The 22,561-nt window shown below is 46.0% G+C and overlaps 2 long non-coding RNA genes across 15 annotated transcripts; both read left to right on the top strand.

Annotated features, from left to right (window-relative positions):
* The first annotated feature begins 1,623 nt into the window (after positions 1 to 1,623).
* LOC119277413 lies at positions 1,624 to 5,749 on the top strand. 7 transcript variants are annotated; one of them, XR_005137104.1, is made up of 5 exons: positions 1,631 to 2,886; positions 3,714 to 3,832; positions 4,465 to 4,783; positions 4,949 to 5,029; positions 5,122 to 5,749. It is a non-coding gene; the product is annotated as an uncharacterized LOC119277413 (long non-coding RNA). The 7 variants fall into 7 exon arrangements; XR_005137101.1 differs by having other exon boundaries at positions 1,632 to 2,580; XR_005137102.1 differs by having other exon boundaries at positions 1,624 to 2,886; positions 3,714 to 4,783.
* A 1,243-nt stretch (positions 5,750 to 6,992) lies between these two features.
* On the top strand, positions 6,993 to 13,614 carry LOC119277411. 8 transcript variants are annotated; one of them, XR_005137092.1, is made up of 8 exons: positions 6,993 to 7,500; positions 7,739 to 7,826; positions 10,092 to 10,432; positions 10,629 to 10,828; positions 10,917 to 11,088; positions 11,447 to 11,575; positions 11,672 to 11,731; positions 13,386 to 13,614. It is a non-coding gene; the product is annotated as an uncharacterized LOC119277411 (long non-coding RNA). The 8 variants fall into 8 exon arrangements; XR_005137090.1 differs by having other exon boundaries at positions 11,672 to 12,062; XR_005137096.1 differs by lacking the exon at positions 13,386 to 13,614 and adding an exon at positions 12,867 to 13,369.
* The last annotated feature ends 8,947 nt before the right edge of the window (positions 13,615 to 22,561 follow it).

The following is a 22,561-nucleotide window of genomic DNA, read 5'->3' as shown; positions in this document are numbered from 1 at the left end:
GCGGCCTCACGCATGGTATTCCCACGGGTGTCGCCTTACCTTGCCCGGGACCGTTTGCGCCTTTTGGCACACGTATATGATAGTGTCGCTAGCATCCATATGACAAGGAGACCGGGCTGACATGGCTAGTCGTGAACCCAAAGTGGCACTAACTTATAGGGACAGGCATACGTGACCCAGCAACGAATGTGTCGGTCATCAACGAGTGAATCTGGGCTGTAGCAACTGGGCTAGCAGGACTCTGGTAAACCGGGCTGTAGCAGGCTAACAGGACTCCGGTAGTCATTGAAGGGAGTCCGGCCGAGGTTTCCACATACGGCCCCGAACAATGTGTATAGGGTTCCGAGACACCTAACGAGTGCCCGGCATGCCCGGCCACGTACCTACCACATCACAGCCCACCCCGAGGGTCAGCACTGCCCACAAGCTCCGGTAAGCTACAAACACCAGAAACTACTTGCAACTCCTGGACAGAGGACTAGAGTGAATAAGAAGTCGAGGGGGGTCATATTTCAGGGCCCAATGCATGGTAGTAGCTGAATCTTAAATCACACATACATATCTCAGTGCTTAAGGACGGTTCCAATGAAACAACCCACCATGTACTCCTACATGGCCTCTCATCGATACCTTTACCAAATCGTGTTCAACACACCACTCTCATTACCGACATGATCATTTCACTCTAGCTCATCACCCAGATGAACCAGACCTGACACAACTCTAAGCATAGCAGGCATAGCAAGGTAGGAAACACATACACATGGCTCAATGAACTCCTACACATGCTAGTGGATTTCATCTAGTTACTGTTGCAATGACATGTCATGCAGAGGAAATGGTTCAACTACCATAGCACACAACAGTTTGAATCGCGTTGTCGTAAATGCAGTGAAAGAGAGCAGAAGCGAGAACATGAGATTGTATCGATATGATCGAATCGTTGGTCGCTTGCCTTGTGGGTCCGTAGACTGGTATTGCTCCTCGTTTGGATACTCGCGATACTCTTCCGGGGCAGAACCTGCCGCAGAGAGCACCGATATACAATCAACACCAAACAATGTGCAACAATATGATGCATGCATGTGACATGGCAAAATGAGTGTATTGGGCTAATGCAACTATGACCAGATGAGTTTGAGCCATTTTGAACCAAAGATTCGAATTACAAACCCATATATGATCTTAAATAGTGCTTTATCATGTTCTGCACCAAACAGCAAGTTAAGTTGTTTAAACATGCATGAAACCAGTACAGATGGATGGATTGGATTTTTCTAATCATTTTTCATATATAACACTTTGCATTTGGAGTTACAGATTAATTTCTATAAATTTTTGAAGTTTGCACTATTTTTTGGAATTTCCTTAATTTAAAACAAAATAGAGGCTAGCCAACTCACCTCCAGAAGGCTTCCTCGATTGGGGCCTCGTTGGCCGTCCGATCTGCCCCTCCAACTCAGTTGCACCGTTGGATCTTTACTTGTGGTTAAATCATTTTTCACCTCGCAGTCATTTTACTGCCCAATGACAAGTGGGCTCGTCTCACGCTTGCAGTGGTGGGTCAGCAGCGGGTCATTTTCGGCCGGGTGAGCCTTTCCTCGCGCTCCCCACGTCGCGCGTCCCATGGCTTGCCTGGGGCTGGAGCGAGGAGCCCATTGGGCACGACCGCACCAACCCTAGCTCCCGATCCACAGCCACGCACTCCTCCCTCCTCCCTCTCACAGCCGCCACACCCCATTCCTCTCTTCCTCCTCCCTACTCCTTCCCGGATCCCTGCCACCGCCACACCCACTCGTCTCCTCCTCTCTCTTCTAGCTAACGCCTCCTTCCTGATCTCTGCGTCAGCCGTAGCGCGAGAGGAGCAGCGGCAGCGGAGATGCTCCGATGGCGGCGTCGAGTTGCGAAGCGGCGGCGCCCGGGCGCGAGTCGACAGAAGCCGGAGCGGCTACTCCGGGCCCCGATCTGGGGGGGTTTGGTTCCAGGGCACCGACAGCTTCTTTGTCTATGACGCGGGGCCGTGTCGCCGGGGGAAGCCTTGGATCCATGCAGGGGGGCTCCCCGGGGGGCGCAGAGGAGGGGGTTGGACGAGCGGGTGAGGATGCGTGAGGCCAGAAGGAGTTTGGGGTTGCCAGAGAAGCATAGCCCGCACGGGGGCTAGTCATCGCCAGAGCAGAGGGGAGGAGGTCGATGCAGGGGACGCCATGGATGGTCGGGGCGCTGGCTCCTCCTTTCCCCGTGCCACGGCTGCCCAGATCCGGCGATCCCCTCCCACTCTGGCATCCAGGTTGGTTGACTCGATCTCTCAATCACCCCACCGCCGCGCTGCACACCGTCGTCAAGGACCAAGCCGCCGCCGCCACAGTGTCCTCCTCCTCGGTGGCCGCGGGTGCCCTGGCCGCCAAGCTGCCCATTCTTATCTTTCTGGAGGCAATCTGGTAGTGCTGAGCGCACGGTGATGCTGTCACGGTATCCCCCTCCCCGGTGTTCTTAGATCCAGCAGTAGCTCAACGCAGGAAAGCCGGTTGTGCTCGATCTGCTCCCCTCCTTCGCCTCACAGGCTCAGCAAGCAGGAACAATGTTAGCTCTGTTTCTCCCACTCCCCTCCCCCCTCTCCCTCCTATAGATTTCTCTCTAATGGCAACGCCTATGGGTTCGGTGTATCATAGCTTTTTTTTTCTTTCTTCCAACTGAAGCCTGCTCTCATTATGCCTGCCACCTCTCTATGAGATCAGTAGGTTTGATCGCCTTGTCTGCAATTTGGCTGATTCCAGTTAGTATTCTTGTTCTTTATGGGAGATACGAGTTTGGATGTAGCTCACTGGCCAGGAGAACCTGCGATGCCAGCAGACCAATCTAGATCTGCACGTGTTGAATATGCAAACAGTTATGTAATATGTGCAGTTTACTTGCTCTGTTTTTACGGGGATTTTGGAATTTTCCATACATGCATGTCCCAGATCCGTTCTGTGATTTCCATTATCTATTTACTTGTGACCCAAGTGTGTCTTATTTCCATCTTTCTTTGTCTTGATATAGCTGAAGGTCAACTGCTAGCCCATCCGTGCAATTCACTAATTTAATTATGCCTGCTTGCTCGAAGTCTATTTTATAGATGGCCGGCATATTATCGTGGGAGGTGTTTAACTGTTTTCTCTGGAATAAACTGAAAGCTGGTTATTTTGAAAATGCATCATACCGCGCTGATTTATAATAAGATTGTTACGCATCATCAGTTTTTGGCATATGCTTTTGAATTATATATCGCCATGCCAAGTTGCCAACTAACTGATACATGGTTATGGTTGAGGAACAATGTTGAGCAGTACAAGGTTACACCATCACAGTTCAAACACATCTTTTTTGGTTGATAGTTTTTGAGATAGCTTACTGCTTATGCCCAATGGGAGTTTAATTGGGCATCTTTAATATTCTAAGAATCACACCGGCGCAGCACACTTAGGTTGTTTCCAGATCTGATGTTTGTCTAAGTCACCAAGTTAACCCACAAGAATTTGTTTACTTTCTTGGCTATTGTGGTTAAAGGCATCCTTTTATTAGAGCTATATATAGTTTTTGGACATGTTCCAGTTTGGTTATTTTTTTATGGATTTTGAATATGTTTCAATTTGATCACTTTTGAGACTCAGTTAGAACAGATAATTTTTGTTTCTTTACCATATAGTTCCTAATCAGAAAAGCCTCATCTGCAGGTTGGAGGCATTGGCGTGAAGGTGTCATGAGTTATCTGCAAGGGCATTGTTGTGACGTGCTCCTCCATGTCTCCCGCGAGTTCTTGGTGTGGCGATCATGGCTCCAGAGAGCATAAAATGTATGCATTGGAGGTGGTAGCATTGCTAAAGATCTACATATTGTAGCAGTAGTTTTTACTGTGAAACATAAGCTCTTTTTACAGTGCAATTATTAAATTGTAGTAGTAGTTTTTCTTGCAGCTTGTAGTAGTAGTTTTTCTTGTCAAAATCGGTCCTTTCTCTGTACTTGTTGATCTTTTTAGTCTGAATTTTCCAGCCAATTCAGGATTTTTGTTTTGCAACATTATGGACGATGCATGTCTTTTATATTGGCTTGGATTGCAAGCTCTTCTTTACATTGGTGACACATATGACCTACAGCGTTGAATCAGTTGTATTTTTGGTTGAATTTCAAATCAAAAGTCTTGAATTACAGTTTCAGTTCTTTCTACTTAGCTTGGCAATCAGTTAACTATCCAAGTACAGCTTACTGAATGGCATGTGTTGTCATGAATGAAAGTTGGTCCAGTCCAACTTGTCATTTTTTTATTGGGTCTAAAATTTGACTGAACCTGAACTGAAGTTTAGCTCAGCCTCATTTGACAAACAGATACACACACAACGTAGAATATATATATACGTTCTTGAATGATATGCTATATATATACCTTCATCCACACTGTCTATTACCAGTGCTTTTTGTTGTTGTCAGCGACATCATGGGTGCCGGTGGCAGAATGACGGAGGAGCGGGAGAAGCAGGAGCTGCTCGGACACGCTAGCGCAAGTGAGATCTTCCAGCATGCGCCGACGGACAAGCCGGCATTCATGCTGGCCCATATCAAGGAGGCAATCCCACCTCACTGCTTCCAGTGCTCGTTGATCAAGTCCTTCTCCTATGTGGTCTATGACCTCGTCATCAGCGCGTCCCTCCTGTACGCCGCGTTGGTCTGGATCCCAACACTCTCGAGCATGCAACAGTTGGGCGCCCGTCCGCTCTACTGGGTGCCTCATTTTGATTTTCTTACCTTGGTGGGTTTGTATTCAGAAAATTAATTTGCCTATTTTTGCTTTTTAATCTGTGTTGGGAGAAAGATGTTCCTCTTTGTTGAGAAAATGTTTATTGTATGGACCATACAAAGTTCTTTCTCCAAATGTTATTGTGTGGTGCAACTATGATCTGTTTTCCTTGTGCAGAGGGCTGCGACGAGGCAGACAGGTGGCGGGCGGCAACAATAGGGGTTGGCGGATGCTCCGAGACCAATAGCCTACTTAGTGGTATGCCTCCCTGTTCGTTTTTTGGTGTTTCCTCAAGATTGGTGTCGTGCAGTTCTGAGTTGTTTTGTGTGCGTGTGTGTTGTGTGATGCAGATGGGAAGGAGGATCCGACAAGTTAGCCCCCACAATTGTGTTGTTGGAGAACTTCTGCGAGCTCAGTAAAATAATGAATCTTCATCTCCGATGTTTTCTCTTGAAAATGGAGCGCGGATCGCAGGAGCAAGGAGCTGGTCGAGTGTAGTGAACAAGCAATCAACGCGGCACATTTGGAAGTTTTGAGAGATGTGAATGGCACCGGTCTTGTCATACTAATGAGCAGGAGCACCGGCCACATTACTCTTCATGCCACTCTGAGCAGTCGGCTGCTGCTTGAGATTGATTTCCATGTTCAAGGGAAGGGAGACCGGATTGAGTTCCTGTATATGCAATAAGAAGGGGCATTGTCGTGGTTGTTGCTGAAGGTGTTGGTCAGGAGCTGATTACCGGGACTGATGTATGTCAACATGCTGTTCCTTAACGTTGGCCCTCTTCTATAAAGTTCACATGCAACTCTCCTCCATGGTTAGAAAAAACTAATTTAAACATTTTGTTTCTTTGATGGTTACTCATTTCTCTTACCATTGTTGTATCAAAACAATTGTATTTTCGCTGATGGCCGCTTGGGCTCATTTTCGAAGAGAATGAGATGTGGAATAAACTACTCTGAAATGGTTGGTTCCCTTCAAACAATTTATTAGCTAACTAATTTGGTTGTTGTTGCACATGATACAATTGTGCTCTGTTGTTGCCATCTTGCATTTCATGTGAGCTTAAATAGACAATCAATTAAACTTTTACTAAGTTCTTACCGTATGTATTTGCTCAAACAGTTACTGAAAAAATGCAAATATTTTTAGCAAGTACATGGTTTTAAATGGGACTCGGTGCCTTTTAGCGCAATGGGCAGTGTTGTACAAATATAATTTTTTGGTGCAAGGTTATACATTTTTTTCAAACTTGGATTTCATAATGTGAAAGACATTTTCAAAAGAGTATGGTTTAATATATGGGCTTTCTAGAACGAGTATTGAAGTCCTTGCAAAATGAAACTATTTTCATCGACAACATGGCTTTGGCGGGTCTCTGCGCCATTTGGCGCAACGGATGAGAAATTGCACCGGTCGGCGGCTGAGGAAACGCCTCTGTCACCCAGCTGAGGAACCGGAAAGAAATGAAGGGGATAGACAGTCTCTGCTGGATCCGCCCCCTGCCGCTTCATATTCAGCACCTCACGGGCCACAAACATCGCTCTACATGGGCTGGGCTAAATAACATATGGGATATCCTAATACCTCTTGATCCCTATATCTCCGTATATGCACAACAAAGACACGTTTTTTTTCTTAGGTTTCTTATCTTTTTCCCTCTTTTTGCAGGAAAAAGATGCACGGCCAGGTTTCTCATCATGATAACCATGTTTTCAAACTTGCTAAAAAATACAACCATGCCAACTTTACTCCCTCATCATAGTGGCCATATTTTCAAACTGAACATATTCATATTATGCAAAGTTTTCCTTTTCCCAAACTATGATTTAACAACGTAATAAACTTGTTTAAAAAATAGCATGATTTAGTTGAAGGTTCTTGCAGCATGAAACTATTTTCATCGACAACATGTCTTCAACAGGTCTCTGCGCCATTTGGCGCAACGGGTCAACTAGTTTAAAACAAAAAAGAGGCTAGCCAACTCCCCTCCAAAACGCTCCCCCGATTGCAGCTTCGTCGGTCGTCCGATCTACCTTTCTGGCGTGCCTGAGCCATTGGATCTTCACAACAATTAAAATCAATTTTCACTTCACGGTCATTTCCACTGGCCTATGACGGGTAGGCTCGTCTCGTGCTCTGGTTGGCTGGGTCAGTCGTGGCCGCGTGCAGACGGTTTTGACCAATCCGCTCCACGCTTCCGCAGCCAATCCGCCTCGTCCCACTCCCGCACCAGCCGTCACACAAACCCTAGCCTTGTTTTCCCTCGATCCCCACAGCCTCCCGCTCCCCTCCTCCATCCCCCTCCTCGCGTCACCACGGCCTCTGCCCTGGAGCCCCACCGCCGCCTCTCCTCCACCCCCTCCTTGCGTCGCCACGGCCTCCACCCTAGAGTCCCGCCGTCGCCTGCTATTCCTCCTCCACCACGCTAGCCCCTCTACCTCGTCTTCCTTCTCTTCGTTGTTGGATCCAGATCGAGCGCGGGTTAGGCGAGCCTGGTGGTGGGGTGAAGGGGCAGGGGAAGAGGAGGTGGGAAACTAGGTGAAGGAGCAGGTCGGCCCTCCTGGAGGCGGCGCCGCCGCCCAACCAGGGAGGAGGCCAGGCTCTCCTCCAGGCTCGCCTCTGCTTTGCCCTGAGCGGCGGCAGCACCTATGCCTCCACCCCACCTTCTTTTCCATGCCTCTTCCTTGGCATGACAGGCAGATTTTGGGGATGGGGAGACCCCATGGTGAGCTTCTCCTTCGCTCCTGATCCCTTTTTCTACACACACATCTATGGATTTGTGATCTCTCTCTCTCTGCACACACATATCTACAAGATTTGTGTAGCCTAAATGCCTCTGTACCATGTAAGCAGGCCCAACCTAATGCACACCATCTTCCTGATGAATGGCTAAATGGTTTTTTTTGTTGCCATACAAGATCCCTTCTAATTGGTGCTCTATGTGTGCTTTTGTTTTGTTGCAGAATAATAATTCAAGTGGACGGCCGATGCGCCTTGTTGTTTAGCGGTATGATCTATGATGGTCGGCGAAAGTATGTTCTATATTGCAAGGTGATGGGCTGCTGATTTTTGTTGCCCACTTCTGCTAATTTCTATCGACTTCTACTTAATCTGATATCTGTTGTGTAAGTAATGCACTAATTCAGTTCATGACACCAAGTTGCAGCTGTACAAAGTGCAGAATTTAAAATAGTTTAGAACAGAACAATTAGATGCTTTTAGTTCCAAGTGCATGGATGCTTTGGTCAATGGTTCAAAATGCATTGCCCATATAGTTATGTTGACATGTTTGCTAGAGGGATCAGAATGGTCTCCGAGTGGTTCAAAACTAAAGGCAGCACAAAGGTATCACATTTGTAATATCATGCATATGCAAGAGCTCATCAGTCTGGGGACCTAAATTTCTCCCCAACTTATCTCTTTTTGTTCAGTCCATAATTTCAGGTCTCCTATTGTTTATGTTACCATGGTTTGATCTTTATTTACGAAGGAAGGTGAAAGGGACATCTATAAGATGGCTAAGATCCGGGAGAGGAAGACGAGGGATATTGGCCAAGTCAAATGCATCAAGGACGGAGCAGGCCAACTCTTGGTGAAGGACGAAGAGATTAAGCATAGATGGCGGGAGTACTTCGACAAGCTGTTCAATGGGGAGAATGAGAGTTCTACCATTGAACTGAATGACTCCTTTGATGAGACCAGCATGCGTTTTGTGTGGCGCATCCAGGAGTCTGAGGTGAAGGAGGCTTTAAAAAGGATGAAAGGAGGCAAGGCGATGGGCCCTGATTGTATCCCCATTGAGGTGTGGAAAGGTCTCGGGGACATAGCGATAGTATGGCTAACCAAGCTTTTCAACCTCATTTTTCGGGCAAACAAGATGCTAGAAGAATGGAGACGGAGTATATTAGTACCAATCTTCAAGAACAAGGGGGATGTTCAGAGTTGTACTAATTACCGTGGAATTAAGCTGATGAGCCATATAATGAAGCTATGGGAGAGAGTCATTGAGCACCGCTTAAGAAGAATGACAAGCGTGACCAAAAATCAGTTTGGTTTCATGCCTGGGAGGTCGACCATGGAAGCCATTTTCTTGGTACGACAACTTATGGAGAGATATAGGGAGCATAAGAAGGACTTGCATATGGTGTTCATTGACTTGGAGAAGGCCTATGATAAGATACCGCGGAATGTCATGTGGTGGGCCTTGGAGAAACACAAAGTCTCAGCAAAGTACATTACCCTCATCAAGGACATGTACAATAATGTTGTGACAAGTGTTCGAACAAGTGATGTCGACACCGATGACTTCCCGATTAAGATAGGACTGCATCAGGGGTTAGCTTTGAGCCCTTATCTTTTTGCATTGGTGATGGATGAGGTCACAAGGGGTATACAAGGAGATATCCCATGGTGTATGCTCTTTGCGGATGATGTGGTGCTAGTTGACGATAGTAGGACGGGGGTAAATAGGAAGTTAGAGTTATGGAGACAAACCTTGGAATCGAAAGGGTTTAGGCTTAGTAGAACTAAAACCGAGTACATGATGTGCGATTTCAGTACTACTAGCTGTGAGGAGGAGGAGGTTAGCCTTGATGGCCAGGTGGTACCTCGGAAGGACACCTTTCGGTATTTGGGGTCAATGTTGCAGGAGGATGGGGGTATTGATGAAGATGTGAACCATCGAATCAAAGCCGGATGGATGAAGTGGTGCCAAGCTTCTGGCATTCTCTGTGACAAGAGAGTGCCACAAAAGCTAAAAGAGAGATTGAGTACCCAAAAGGTAGCAGAGATATGGCAAGTTCTACAGGACGGCGGTTCGACCCGCAATGTTGTATGGCGCGGAGTGTTGGCCGACTAAAAGGCGACATGTTCAACAGTTAGGTGTGGCGGAGATGCGTATGTTGAGATGGATGTGTGGCCACACGAGGAAGGATCGAGTCCGGAATGATGATATACGAGATAGAGTTGGGGTAGCACCAATAGAGGAGAAGCTTGTCCAACATCGTTTGAGATGGTTTGGGCATATTCAGCGCAGGCCTCCAGAAACTCCAGTGCATAGCGGACGGCTAAAGCGTGCGGAGAATGTCAAGAGAGGGCGGGGTCGACCGATTTTGACATGGGAGGAGTCCGTTAAGAGAGACCTGAAGGATTGGAGTATCGACAAAGAGCTAGCTATGGACAGGGGTGCGTGGAAGCTTGCTATCCATGTGCCAGAGCCATGAGTTGGTTGCGAGATCTTATGAGTTTCACCTCTAGCCTACCCCAACTTGTTTGGGACTAAAGGCTTTGTTGTTGTTGTTGTTGTTGTTGTTGCAGATGGTTGCCGCTGATGTCAAGCCTCTCGAGATCTGAGAGCCTCCTCCAACTTCCCCTCCCCACCAAGGATGACGTAGTAACCGCATGCAGAATTACCTACAACTTGAGTAGATGCACATTATTCACTTCATATTCCAATGGTTTTACTTCCACATCACAGGTTTGTTTATATTAAATCACAGAAATTCATGAGCTTGCTTGGTTACTATGGAGAAGGGCATTCTTTCAAGGAGCTGTAAGTTTTTTGAATATGCTCCTTATTGGACACTTTTTTTGGTATGTACAGGATTTGTTGAGAATGGGTGTGAGAAAATTAACCATTCGGTGGATTTATATGCATGGTATGTTTAGTTTCAAGATAATTGATGGAACTGCTTTATTCCTTGTTGTGTACTCCCTCCGTCCCACAATATAAGAGCGTTTTTCAACCTAACGTAGCTTGCAAAACGCTCTTATATTGTGGGACAGAGGGAGTACTTTTTTTAGAACAGTATTCCTTTTTTTGTACTGATTGAATGATCTGCTCACACCATGCAGGTACTCAGACATAGTGAAAGCAAAGACTGAAAGGTTTCGATTTAGATGATTTGGAGGTGCCTTGTCCATCTTCTTATCTCCAGGTCAAAATTAAGCAGATGTTTTATTGCTAAAGGACATGCTCTTACTATCTGAGATGGATGATGATGCGCGGTACAACCAAAAATTCTGAGTTGGGCTTTACACACTTCAGTGGGCAAGTGAATTCCCAGTTTTTCTTCTTTCCCCTGTTACTTCTCTATTGTACAAAGAGCAATGAGTTTATATTAGCTGAATCCTGAATGTTAGATTGGAATGCAAGAGTAGCATCACAACACGGGGGTGGAGACCTGAAGTGAAGCAGAGGGGCGGCGAACAAAGGAAATCAGAGTCGTGCTAGATGTGAACAATGTCGCAGATACTCGGACTGGTAGCCAAGATGATTATTCTCAATAACAGTGCAGATTTGATCCTTCCGTAGGTAGATAAAGCATGTTGGTTTGGTCACCTTGTTTCTGATTTTGTTTGCAATTGGCAAACTCTATTATTTCTAATTACATGCATTTCAAATCTACTGTAGTGTTTCCTGGAATGTAATCTGGAGTGGGATTGTGCATAAGAAGAAAATGGGCATTAGAAATCTCTTGAAACTGCGATCATATTCCAGAACCAAAGTTATTCACGTTTACATAATAAGAATTTTTCATTTATTTAATGCTTATTCATGTTAATTGTCTGAATGAGCTCATCAGTTCCATTGTTCTAGGTTAGCCATCAAACAGATAACCTATTTATTTCTTGTCCTTACTAGAGGAATGCTGCTTATGCCTTCTTTCCAGATACTGTCTGAGTTGCGATGCTCTCCATCATGCACACGTGGTATCATTTTGGGAAGTGAACCTATTTGCCCACCTGATTGCTTTCAGTACAAGGGAACAGTTGATGTATTCTTGAAAGTTGTTAGACAGGTAATGCAGCGCAAATGCCATTTGCTAATTTCTTATGTTAGTACTAACATCCTGTGGATACTGATACTTGATATATTTGCTAATCGGTTGTTTCAGGAAGGATTTGGTAGATTATGGAGAGGTACAAATGCTGGCTTGGCATTAGCTATACCAACTGTGGGTCTCTTGCTCTGTCACACTGCATTTTGTTGTGCTTTTTGTTGCGTTTTATTTAAAAAATCTTCTGTGAAATCTGTATAATCATATTAGTAGCTCCAACCTCTCAGGTATGTGTGGAGTAGGCACTAGCTTGCGCTTCTCCATGTCATTTGTACCTGTTTTTCAGGAATAAATTCGATGTTTTTACAGATCTACTGATACATTTATAACTCATCTTAATAGAAGAAGCCATATATGAAATCAGAACATTTTTCTATTTAAATATATCCAAAGGATGATAATTGGTCGTGTCAAGATGAGTGCACGAGAAGGATTGTGAAAAAGAAAGGTGAAAAGGGTTCTGAGTATTCTTTCCTCACTTTTCATGACATGAATATGTCCTTTAGTTCTTGTTATTCATATTAAAGAAAGCGAAAAGTAATAATTATGCATATTTTAAAATTTTGTGTTCTACAGTTCAATCAATGAGACCATAATTTAGTGGCAAAGCATATTAAACAGTACAGATGTTGCCCACACATGAGCGCCCATGGGGAAGCCCAGATCCATCATGTCGCTTTGCGTGGAAAGCGATTCAATTCTCTATTTTACCTGTATATAGAGTATCATGGTTCCACTATAGTGCTCATAGATCTTGTATGTGTATCGCCAATTTGATTCGCAAGGATTTTTTTACCGGAATAACATGTTAGGGCACGACTATTCTAAGTTTAACATGTTATGTATGCGGACGCACAACAATAACAAAAGATATGGTTTAGTCATGCACATGGCTACTAATCACAAAAAGAGTTAGGGACAAGTTTACTATTGTGATTTTCAGCAACCGGAATAGAAGCAGAGTTAACTAATGATTTTAAGCTACACTTTAGCCTTGTTCTGATAACTAGAGCTGCCATGATGTTGCTCTATTATAAGTGTCTTGCTTACACTAGTTGAAATAATGCATGGTTGTCTTTTCTTTTGTTTGCACTGTAGGCAATGTGTGGTAGAAGCTGTAACAATGTAGAGTCCTGTATATTTTTTAAATTCATAATTGGCAGTGTCAATTTCTCATGTGTGATGCAACATGAATCATAGTGAGCTTATTTCTTTGCACACTTGGTGTATCCTCTTAACATCTTCTGTACAGGTTGTAGAATGGAAAGATCAGTATGGTGGTACTGTATTAAATCAATTACATAGGCTTGGAGCCTCCCTTGATTGGACCCATGAGATAAACTTCTTATTTTCCTTAGTTAAGAAAAATAGTGAAAACAATGTATTGTCTATAGTTCCAATTCCTAATGTGAACTTAATGTTAGCCTTGTGCGTCAGTGCTTTACAATGGACGAGAAAAGGTCAAAAGCTGTAACTTAAGCTTTTGTTAGGTTGTATAAAGATGGCCTTATTTATAAGTTAGTATCCTCGCCTTTCGTTGTGCCTGTTAAGTAATTCTATGGTGCTTTACTTCTAAAAATATATATTCTTCATCATGTCTTTGAATTGTTAGCCTATCATTTTTTTTTCTTGTGGATGTTTTGATCATTTGCTGGGATTATCGCCTTGTGAATTGGGATTGCATGCTTCTAACTGTGATTTCTGACAAACGGTTTGGTCTTGCATGCATGACTAATGTCATTTTATTTGTTTGAATATGTTGTTTTATTAGGTTGATCATCTGGGTTTTAAAGAAGAAACTAAGCTAAATTAAGGTTCCTGGTTACAGCACGCACAATTTGGTGTCCTGATATCCTCTGTGTATCCTCTTGAAGGAGGATTGGGTGAGATTGTTGTTGCGACAAGAATTGGTACTAGGCTGGGTGATACAATAATAGATTTCATCCAAGGAATAACCAATTTAAATGTTCTGTTTCTTTGATGTTTACTCATTTCTCTTACCGTCGTTGCATCAAAACAATTGTATTTTCACCCTAAAAAAATAATTGTATTTTCGTTGATGGCCGCTTGGGATCATTTTTAAGAATGAGATGTCGGATAAACTACTCTGAAATGTTTGGTTCCCTTCAAACAATTTATTAGCTAACTAATTTTTGTTGCTGTTGCGCATGATACAATTGTACTCTATTGTTGCTAAACTTTTATTAAGTTCTTACTGTATTTATTTGCTCAAACAAAGTTACTAAAAAAATGCAAATATTTTTAACTTCCATTTGGCACAACGGGTCATGTTATACAATATTTTTTTGGCGTAACGGGTTATACAAATATAGTTTTTTTCAACTTGGATCTCGCAGTGTGATAAACATATTTTCAATATAGCATGGTTATCGAATATGTCCTTGCAAAATGAAACTATTTTCATCGACAACATGTCTTTAGCGGGTCTCTGCGCCATTTGGCGCAACGGGTCAACTAGTAAGAATAAATCCAGAAAAAGCAGTTACTGCGTCAGCACTGCATTAGTAGGTCAATAGGGCGCCCAGGTCAAACCTGGCCGGTGGGACCCACTGGTCAGTGTCTCTGTTAGTTAATTAGGTTAATTAGGGTTAGATTAAAACTAATCCAGGTTTGACCAGACGATGGGGCCCACATGTCAGTGACTCAGGGGAGTCAAACACGTGGTCAAACCACGCTGACTCGCTGATGTCTACTACACAACCTTCTTCTTGTAGACGTTGTTGGGCCTCCAAGTGCAGAGGTTTGTAGGACAGTAGCAAATTTCCCTCAAGTGGATGACCTAAGTTTATCAATTCGTAGGAGGCGTAGGATGAAGATGGTCTCTCTCAAACAACCCGGCAACCAAATAACAAAGAGTCTTTTGTGTCCCCAACACACCCAATACAATGGTAAATTGTATAGGTGCACTAGTTCGGCGAAGAGATGGTGATACAAGTGCAATATGGATGATAGATATAGGTTTTTGTAATCTGAAAATATAAAAACAGCAAGGTAACCAATAATAAAAGTGAGCGTAAACGGTATTGCAATGGTAGGAAACAAGGCATAGGGTTCATACTTTCACTAGTGGAAGTTCTCTCAACAATAATAACATAATTGGATCATATAACTATCCCTCAACATGCAACAAAGAGTCACTCCAAAGCCACTAATAGCGGAGAACAAACGAAGAGATTATGGTAGGGTACGAAACCACCTCAAAGTTATCCTTTCTGTTCTATCTATTCAAGAGTCCATAGTAAAATAACATAAAGCTATTCTTTCCGTTCAATCTATCATAGAGTTCATACTAGAATAACACCTTAAGACACAAATCAACCAAAACCCTAATGTCACCTAGATACTCCATTGCCACCTCAAGTATCCGTGGGTATGATTATACGATATGCATCACACAATCTCAGATTCATCTATTCAACCAACACAAAGTACTTCAAAGAGTGCCCCAAAGTTTATACCGGAGAGTCAAGACGAAAACGGGTGCCAACCCCTATGCAAAGGTTCATGGGCAGAACCCGCAAGTTGATCACAAAAACATACATCAAGTGGATCACGTGATATCCCATTGTCACCACAGATAAGCACGGCAAGACATACATCAAGTGTTCTCAAATACTTAAAGACTCAATCCGAAAAGATAACTTCAAGAGGAAAACTCAATTCATCACAAGAGAGTAGAGGGGGAGAAACATCATAAGATCCAACTATAATAGCAAAGCTCGCGATACATCAAGATCGTGCCATAGAGAGAACACGAGAGAGAGAAAAATCAAACACATAGCTACTGGTACATACCCTCAGCCCCAAGGGTGAACTACTTCCTCCTTGTCATGGAGAGCGCCGGGATGATGAAGATGGCCACCGGTGATGGATCCTCCCCTCCGGCAGGGTGCCGGAACAGGCTCCCGAGAGATTTTTGGTGGCTACAGAGGCTTCTGGCGGTGGAACTCCCGATCTATGTTCGTATTTGATGGTTTTAGGGTATATGGGAATATATAGGCGAAAGAAGTCAGTCGGGGGAGCCTCGAGGAGCCCACGAGACAGGGGGCGCGCCTAGGGGGTGGGCACGCCCTCCTATCTCCTGGCCTCCTTGAAGCTTCCCAGGCTTGTACTCCAAGTCTCCCGGATCATGTTCATTCCAAAAATCACGCTCCCGAAGGTTTCATTCCGTTTGGACTCCGTTTGATATTCCTTTTCTTCGAAATACTGAAATAGGCAATAAAACAGCAATATGGGTTGGGCCTCCGGTTAATAGGTTAGTCCCAAAAGTAATATAAAAGTGTATAATAAAGCCCATAAACATTCAAAACAGATAATAATATAGCATGAATGCTTCATAAATTATAGATACGCTGGAGACGTATCACTCGCTAGCGTTTAGCCACCGGTGACGTCCAGACATGGCGGAGGCTGCGGGATTTGCCCTTAGACGACCAAATGGACGGCAGAGACCATCTACGGGTAGCTGGGAGTGAGCCGCGTCGAGTGGTGGTGGTGGTGGAGCTCCAGGTCGCTGTAAACGACACCGGTGACGAGCTGTGAAGCTACTGGAGCTCGGGTGAAGTCGAGCTCGTCATTGTAGTGGTCTTGGAGGCTCAAGGCCAGCTCCTACGTGGTCTAAGTGACGAGGTGAACTCGTTGGACATGGTGGTGTGGCTGTTGGATGGCCGGAGCATCGTCGGCGACGAGCTCAGGTGGCGGCGCGTGCGGTGTTGCTCGTTGCAGTCGAAGCAGAGGGTGGCAACAAGAACAAGAGGGAGGGGAAGGGGCAGAAGCTCACGGCAAAGACGATAAGCTAGGCGGCGCGATCGGGGATGAACTGCTGCGATGGTTATGGCAAAGGGGATCTCCGGCGGTGGCGGAGTCGAGCGAAGTTGGTGAAGTGGCTTTGGGGCATGCGAGCGCTTGGGGCTCGGCCTGCTCGATGGAGAAGACGACGGTGAAGCTGCTGGACACGGTGAGACGGCGCAGAGACGGCGGTGGCTATGTCTACGACGGCGAGGTGGCAGCGGTTGCATCGGCCATGGTGGAGGGAAGCGAGGGAGAGGCGATGGGGAGAATGGACATGTCCAGGGGGTCAAGGGGGCGACGTGGAGGTCGTCCAACTCGTCCAGGGGTGAAGCGACAAGCAGGTGGCGCCGTGGCGAGCTCACGCTCGTCGGCGTCACCTCCCTGCCTGCCTGGCGGGGACGAAGCAGCTGGCTGGCATGGGCCAGCACAGTGCTGGGCCGCTAGGTGGGCTGGGTGGTGGGTTCGGCCAGGTAAGTGGCCTTTTCCATTTATTTCTGTTTTATTTTATTTCTGTAAGTTTGTTGCTTTTCTAAAAATACTTAGAATTCTTCAAAAATCACCAAACTACACATGGCCACTGTTTGGAATATATCCAACATGGAACATTTTAGTTTGGGATTATTTGAGAATTTGAAATATTTTATAGTATTCAAATGCCCAAATTCAAATAACTAATGATTTAATCCAGTGACCTTAGGATGGCATAGAAATTTGTGCACCATTTTTGGCAGTGGTTTAAGACCAAGGCAGAGATTGTGAACATTTTAGAAGGACATTTCAGGTTCATTGAAAATATTTTTAGTAAACCCTAGTTGGTTTCAGGGGTGCTTGCGGTTCTGTCATCCCCATTTCAAGTTTCTGATGAAAGATAAACATGATGCAAGCAATCTAATGCATGAACTAGCTAGGATGTGATAACTCACCCCCACTCGAAAAAATCTCGTCCTGAGATTTACGATCCTCCAGGAAGAAAGCAGGATACTCGAGTCGAAGACGATCCTCCCTTTCCCAAGTTGCTTCTTTCTCAGAATGGTGCGACCATTGAACCTTGAGAAACTTGATGTTATGGCGTCGAGTGGTACGCTCGGTTTGATCGAGGATACGAACGGGGTATTCTCGATAGATGAGATTGTGACGCCCTCGATTCAATCGTACACTAATAATGCACACAAATGTGTACGATCAAGATCAGGGAGTCACGGGAAGATATCACAACTCTAAAACATAAATAAGTCATACAAGCATCATAATACAAGCCAGGGGCCTCGAGGGCTCAAATACAAGTGCTCGATCATAGACGAGTCAGCGGAAGCAACAATATCTGAGTACAGACAGAAGTTAAACAAGTTTGCCTTAAGAAGGCGAGCACAAACTGGGATACAGATCGAAAGAGGCGCAGGCCTCCTTCCTGGGATCCTCCTAACTACTCCTGGTCGTCGTCAGCGGGCTACACGTAGTAGTAGGCACCTCCGGTGTAGTAGGAGTAATCGTCGACAGTGGCGTCTGGCTCCTGGGCTCCGGCATCTGGTTGCGACAACCAGGTAGAAGGGAAGGGGAGAAAAGGGGGAGAAAAGCAACCGTGAGTACTCATCCAAAGTACTCGCAAGCAAGGAGCTACACTACATATGCATGGGTATATGTGTAAAGAGGCAATATCGATGGACTGAACTGCAGAATGCCAGAATAAGGGGGGATAGCTAATCTTATCGAAGACTACGCTTCTGGCAGCCTCCGTCTTGCAGCATGTAGAAGAGAGTAGACTGAAGTCTTCCAAGTAGCATCGCATAGCATAATCCTACCCAGCGATCCTCCCCTCGTCGCCATGTGGAAAAGCGATCACCGGGTTGTCTGTGGAAGTTGTCTGGGTGTGTTTTATTAAGTATCCAGTTCTAGTTGTTATAAGGTGAAGGTACAACTCCGGGTCGTCCTTTTACCGAGGGACACGGCTATTCGAATAGATAAACTTCCCTGTAGGGGTGCACCACATAACCCAACACGCTCGATCCCATTTGGCCGGACACACTTTCCTGGGTCATGCCCGGCCTCGAAAGATCAACACGTCGCAGCCCCGCCTAGGCACAACAGAGAGGTCAGCACGCCGGTCTAAATCCTATGCGCGTAGGGGTCTGGGCCCATCGCCCATTGCACACCTGCACGTCGCGAACGTGGCCGGAAGCAGAACTAGCCCCCTTAATACAAGAGCAGGCTTACGTTCCAATCCGGCATGCGCCGCTCAGTCGCTGACGTCACGAAGGCTTCGGCTGATACCACGACGTCGAGTGCCCATATCTTTCCCACATAGTTGGTTAGTGCGTATAGGCCAGTGGCCAGACTCAGATCAAATACCAAGATCTCGTTAACCGTGTTATTATGAAGCAACCGCGGACGCCGACCAGGGCCAGGCCCACCTCTCTCCTAGGTGGTCTCAACCCGCCCTGTCGCTCCGCCATAAAGTAAAAGTCGGGGGCCTTCGGGAACCCAGGCCCATCTCTACCGGGATGGAGCCACCTGTCCTTCCAGCTCCCACATCGGAATCACTTGCGGGTACTCAACGAGCCAACCGGACTTTAGTCACCATCTGTATAGCATGTATATATGTATAGCATATACCCGTGATCACCTCCCAAGTGATCACAGCCCGATAGTATAGCAAGGCAGACTAACAAGAATGTAGGGCCAATGATGATAAACTAGCATCCTGTACTAAGTATTTAGGATTGCAGGTAAGGTATCAACAGATGTAGCAATAATGACAGGCTATGCATCAGAATAGGATTAATGGAAAGCAGTAACATGCTACACTACTCTAATGCAAGCAGTATAGAGGAGAATAGGCGATATCTGGTGAACAAGGGGGGGCTTGCCTGGTTGCTCTGGCAAGAAGGGGACGTCAACTCCGTAGTCGAACTGGGGGTCGCCGGCAGTCTCAGGGTCTACCGGAAAGAAGTAACGGAGAGGGAACACAATAAATAACAAAGCAATCAAAGCATCACAAAGCGTAACATGGCAATACGCGGTGCTAGGTGTGCCCTAACGCGGTAATAGGTGATACCAACGAAGGGGGGAAACATCCGGGAAAGTATCCCCGACGTTTCGCGTTTTCGGACAAATGAACTGGAGGTGAAATGTTGCAGGTTCACTATGCTAGGGATGCGTGGCGGACGAACGGGTTGCGTATCTGGATTCGTCTCGTCGCTCTAAGCAACTTTCATGGATAAAGTTTTTCCATCCGAGCTACGGTTTATTTTCTATGATTTATCAAAGTTTTAGGCATTTTTTAAATTTATTTAATTATTTAAATCAAACATTATCCAGAATAATAAAAGGTGATGTCAGCATGACATAACCGTGACGTCAGTAGGTCAAACTCAGCTGACCAGAGTGAAACCTCGCCAGTGGGACCCATCTGTCATAGACAGTGGGTTAAACTACTGGGCCCACCCGTCAGTGTCTAATTAGGTTAACTAAATTAGCTTAATTTATTTCGCTAATTAGGGTTGTGTGGGCCCCATCTATCAGTTGCATGGGCTGGTCCAGTCAGCATGGTTGACCGGGTCAACAGGTCGGCCGGGCCCCTCGGGCCCACGGGTCAGTGACCTAGGGGGTGGCCCCGGTCGGCCAGGTCAGCGGTGGCGCCGGAGCTAGCCCCGGCGACCAAATCCATGGCGGAGGGCACGACCATGCACCGGGATTCGCCGTCCGGCAGCCAAATTAGGCGCGTGCGGGCGCGTTCGAATGGGGAAAGCGCGGCGCATCGCGTGGGAGCACTGGGAGGAGCTGAGGCCGCTGGAGTTGGCGTCGGCGTTGAGCAACGGCGGTGGCCGGAGTCGGGCGCGGCCGCAACTGGGGCTAGGGGCAGGGCAAAGGCAGCGTGCAGGCTTGTCGGGTTCCTGGGGGTGCCACGAGTATGGTGTGATGCTCAGACGTGAGTTGCGCAGGCAGCGGCCACGACGGCAAAGCAAGGCGGCGGCGATGAGCGTCGGCAATGGCGGAGCTAGCAGCAACAGCAACCAATCGAGTGAGAGGACGGAGGGGGAACGCGGTGCTGCTCACATCGATGACGCAGAATTGCTCGGGGAGGCGCGGGGTGCAGTGGAGGTGCCGGAATCATCGACGGCGATGGCGGTGGCGGTCGAGGAGGGAGACGATGGTGCGGGCGTCGACGCGGTGGCCTCCCATTATTGATCCAGTGGCGAGGTAGAAGAAGGCATGGCTGGCGGAGCTCCTGGGCATCCTCCGATGGCACGGGGAGGCCGGTGGCCTCGCCTACCACTACTAGGAAAAGGCCTACTAATGGCGCACTGGTTTTGCCTACTAATGGCGCATTACCAGTGCTCCATTAGTATTACGCCACTAGAATTTTTTACTAATGGCGCACCACTGGTGCGCCATTAGAATCTGGTATTCTAATGGCGCACCACGTAGTGCGCCATTAGTATTGCCGACAGTGCACCACTATTATCTGCTATACTTATAGCGCACCACATGGTAGTGCGCCATTAGTAACAATTTTTTTATTTTGTTTTTGGTTTTTTCTTAATCTCAGGTCACTATTTCACATATGAGATATTCAACACATATATATACAACAAGCATCCATATAACAATCATATCCAACACACAAGTTTCATCATATATACATACATAGCCAACACATAGTTCCGTCGTTACATATTACAAAAGTTTCACATTGTTCATCCAACACCGTTATCCATCATTTCACAAAAGTTTCACATTGATACAAAATAAAAACACAAATGGAAAAGAAGCACTCCATCCATGCAAGCTTCCGTCAATTAAATCAAATCTGCAAAATGATAAACAAGAAGTTAGAAGAAGAAAAAGAAGAAGACTAGAAGAATACTAGAAGAAGAAGAACACTAGAAGAAGAATAAGAAGAGTTTTGGAAAAGAAGAAGAATAAGAAGAAGACTATAAGCTTATTATGTAAACTTGATCATTTTGTGCTAACATAAGTTATTTTGGAGCTAACCTATAGGAGACTAAGCATATAAGCTCTAAGTTAGTATATTAGAGCCAACTTAGGTAAAAATGAAGCTAACCTATAGGAAACTAAGCATATTAGAGATAACATCGGTAACTAAGTATATATATATATATCATTTTGGATAGCTAACCTATAGGAGATCTGACATACCTGACAAAGTTCAGTTCTCATGCATTGTTCTTCTCCTTCCTCTCCCTGATGTGCCTAGAGCGGCGAGGCGGTGGAGGCAGTGGAGGCAGTGGGATGTAGTCTTCTACCACAATTGGCGTGGTCATGTCGCCCAGCTGTGGGATCGCCGGCGCCACCACCGGTGCGTGGTCATTGTCAGGCACCACCACCATCGCGAGGCCACCTTCAGGCACGACCATCGCTAGGTCATACTCAGCCACCTCCATCTCTTGCCCATGGTCAGCCACCACCATCTCTTGCCCTTGGTCAGCCACCACCAGCGCTAGGTCATCCTCAGCCTGATGCCCATCATCATCCTGCAGCTCCTCATCCTCACTCTGCTCCTCTTCTCCCGCACTCCAGTCTGGATCATCCTTCTTGTTGTCTATGCTGCTGCCAGAATCGCTGCTGCTTTCGCTACAGCCAGAATCGCTGCTGCTTTCACTACAACCAGAATCGCTGCTGCTTTCGCTACAGCCATAGTCGCTGCAGCTTTGGCTGTAGCCAGTGTTGCTGCTGCTGCTCCCATTACCTGTCCAAAATGCAACAATGACCGTTAACAATCGATGTGAGACAAATCCAAATGTAGAGGAATAAGAAGAGGCAGAACGTACCGGCATCATCATCGGCAGCGTAGCGCATGCGACACATAGTCTTGTTGAACACCTTCACGATGAGCATGTTGGCATCGTCGTCGTACCTGAAGAGAAGGAAGTACCCCAGCTGCAGGTCGTAGGCACGGTAGAACTTCTCCCACCCACGAGACAAGTACATGTGGCCCTTCTTGATCACCAACTGCACATCCCACTGCCTGCGAAACCCGCTGCCGGCCTGTCGCAGCTTCACATTATTTGGAGGATCTTCACCCATCAGCATGTTCATAAAACTTTCAGGCAGCCTCTGCAGTTTGGGACAATGAGTGATGTAGCAAACAACAGATATCATAATGAGATGGGTGAA

This window comes from Triticum dicoccoides, chromosome 3B (assembly GCF_002162155.2).
Source record: "Triticum dicoccoides isolate Atlit2015 ecotype Zavitan chromosome 3B, WEW_v2.0, whole genome shotgun sequence".
Lineage (NCBI taxonomy): Eukaryota > Viridiplantae > Streptophyta > Magnoliopsida > Poales > Poaceae > Triticum > Triticum dicoccoides.
Note: the sequence above shows the minus strand (reverse complement) of the source record. Positions and strands in the feature narration are given on the sequence as shown.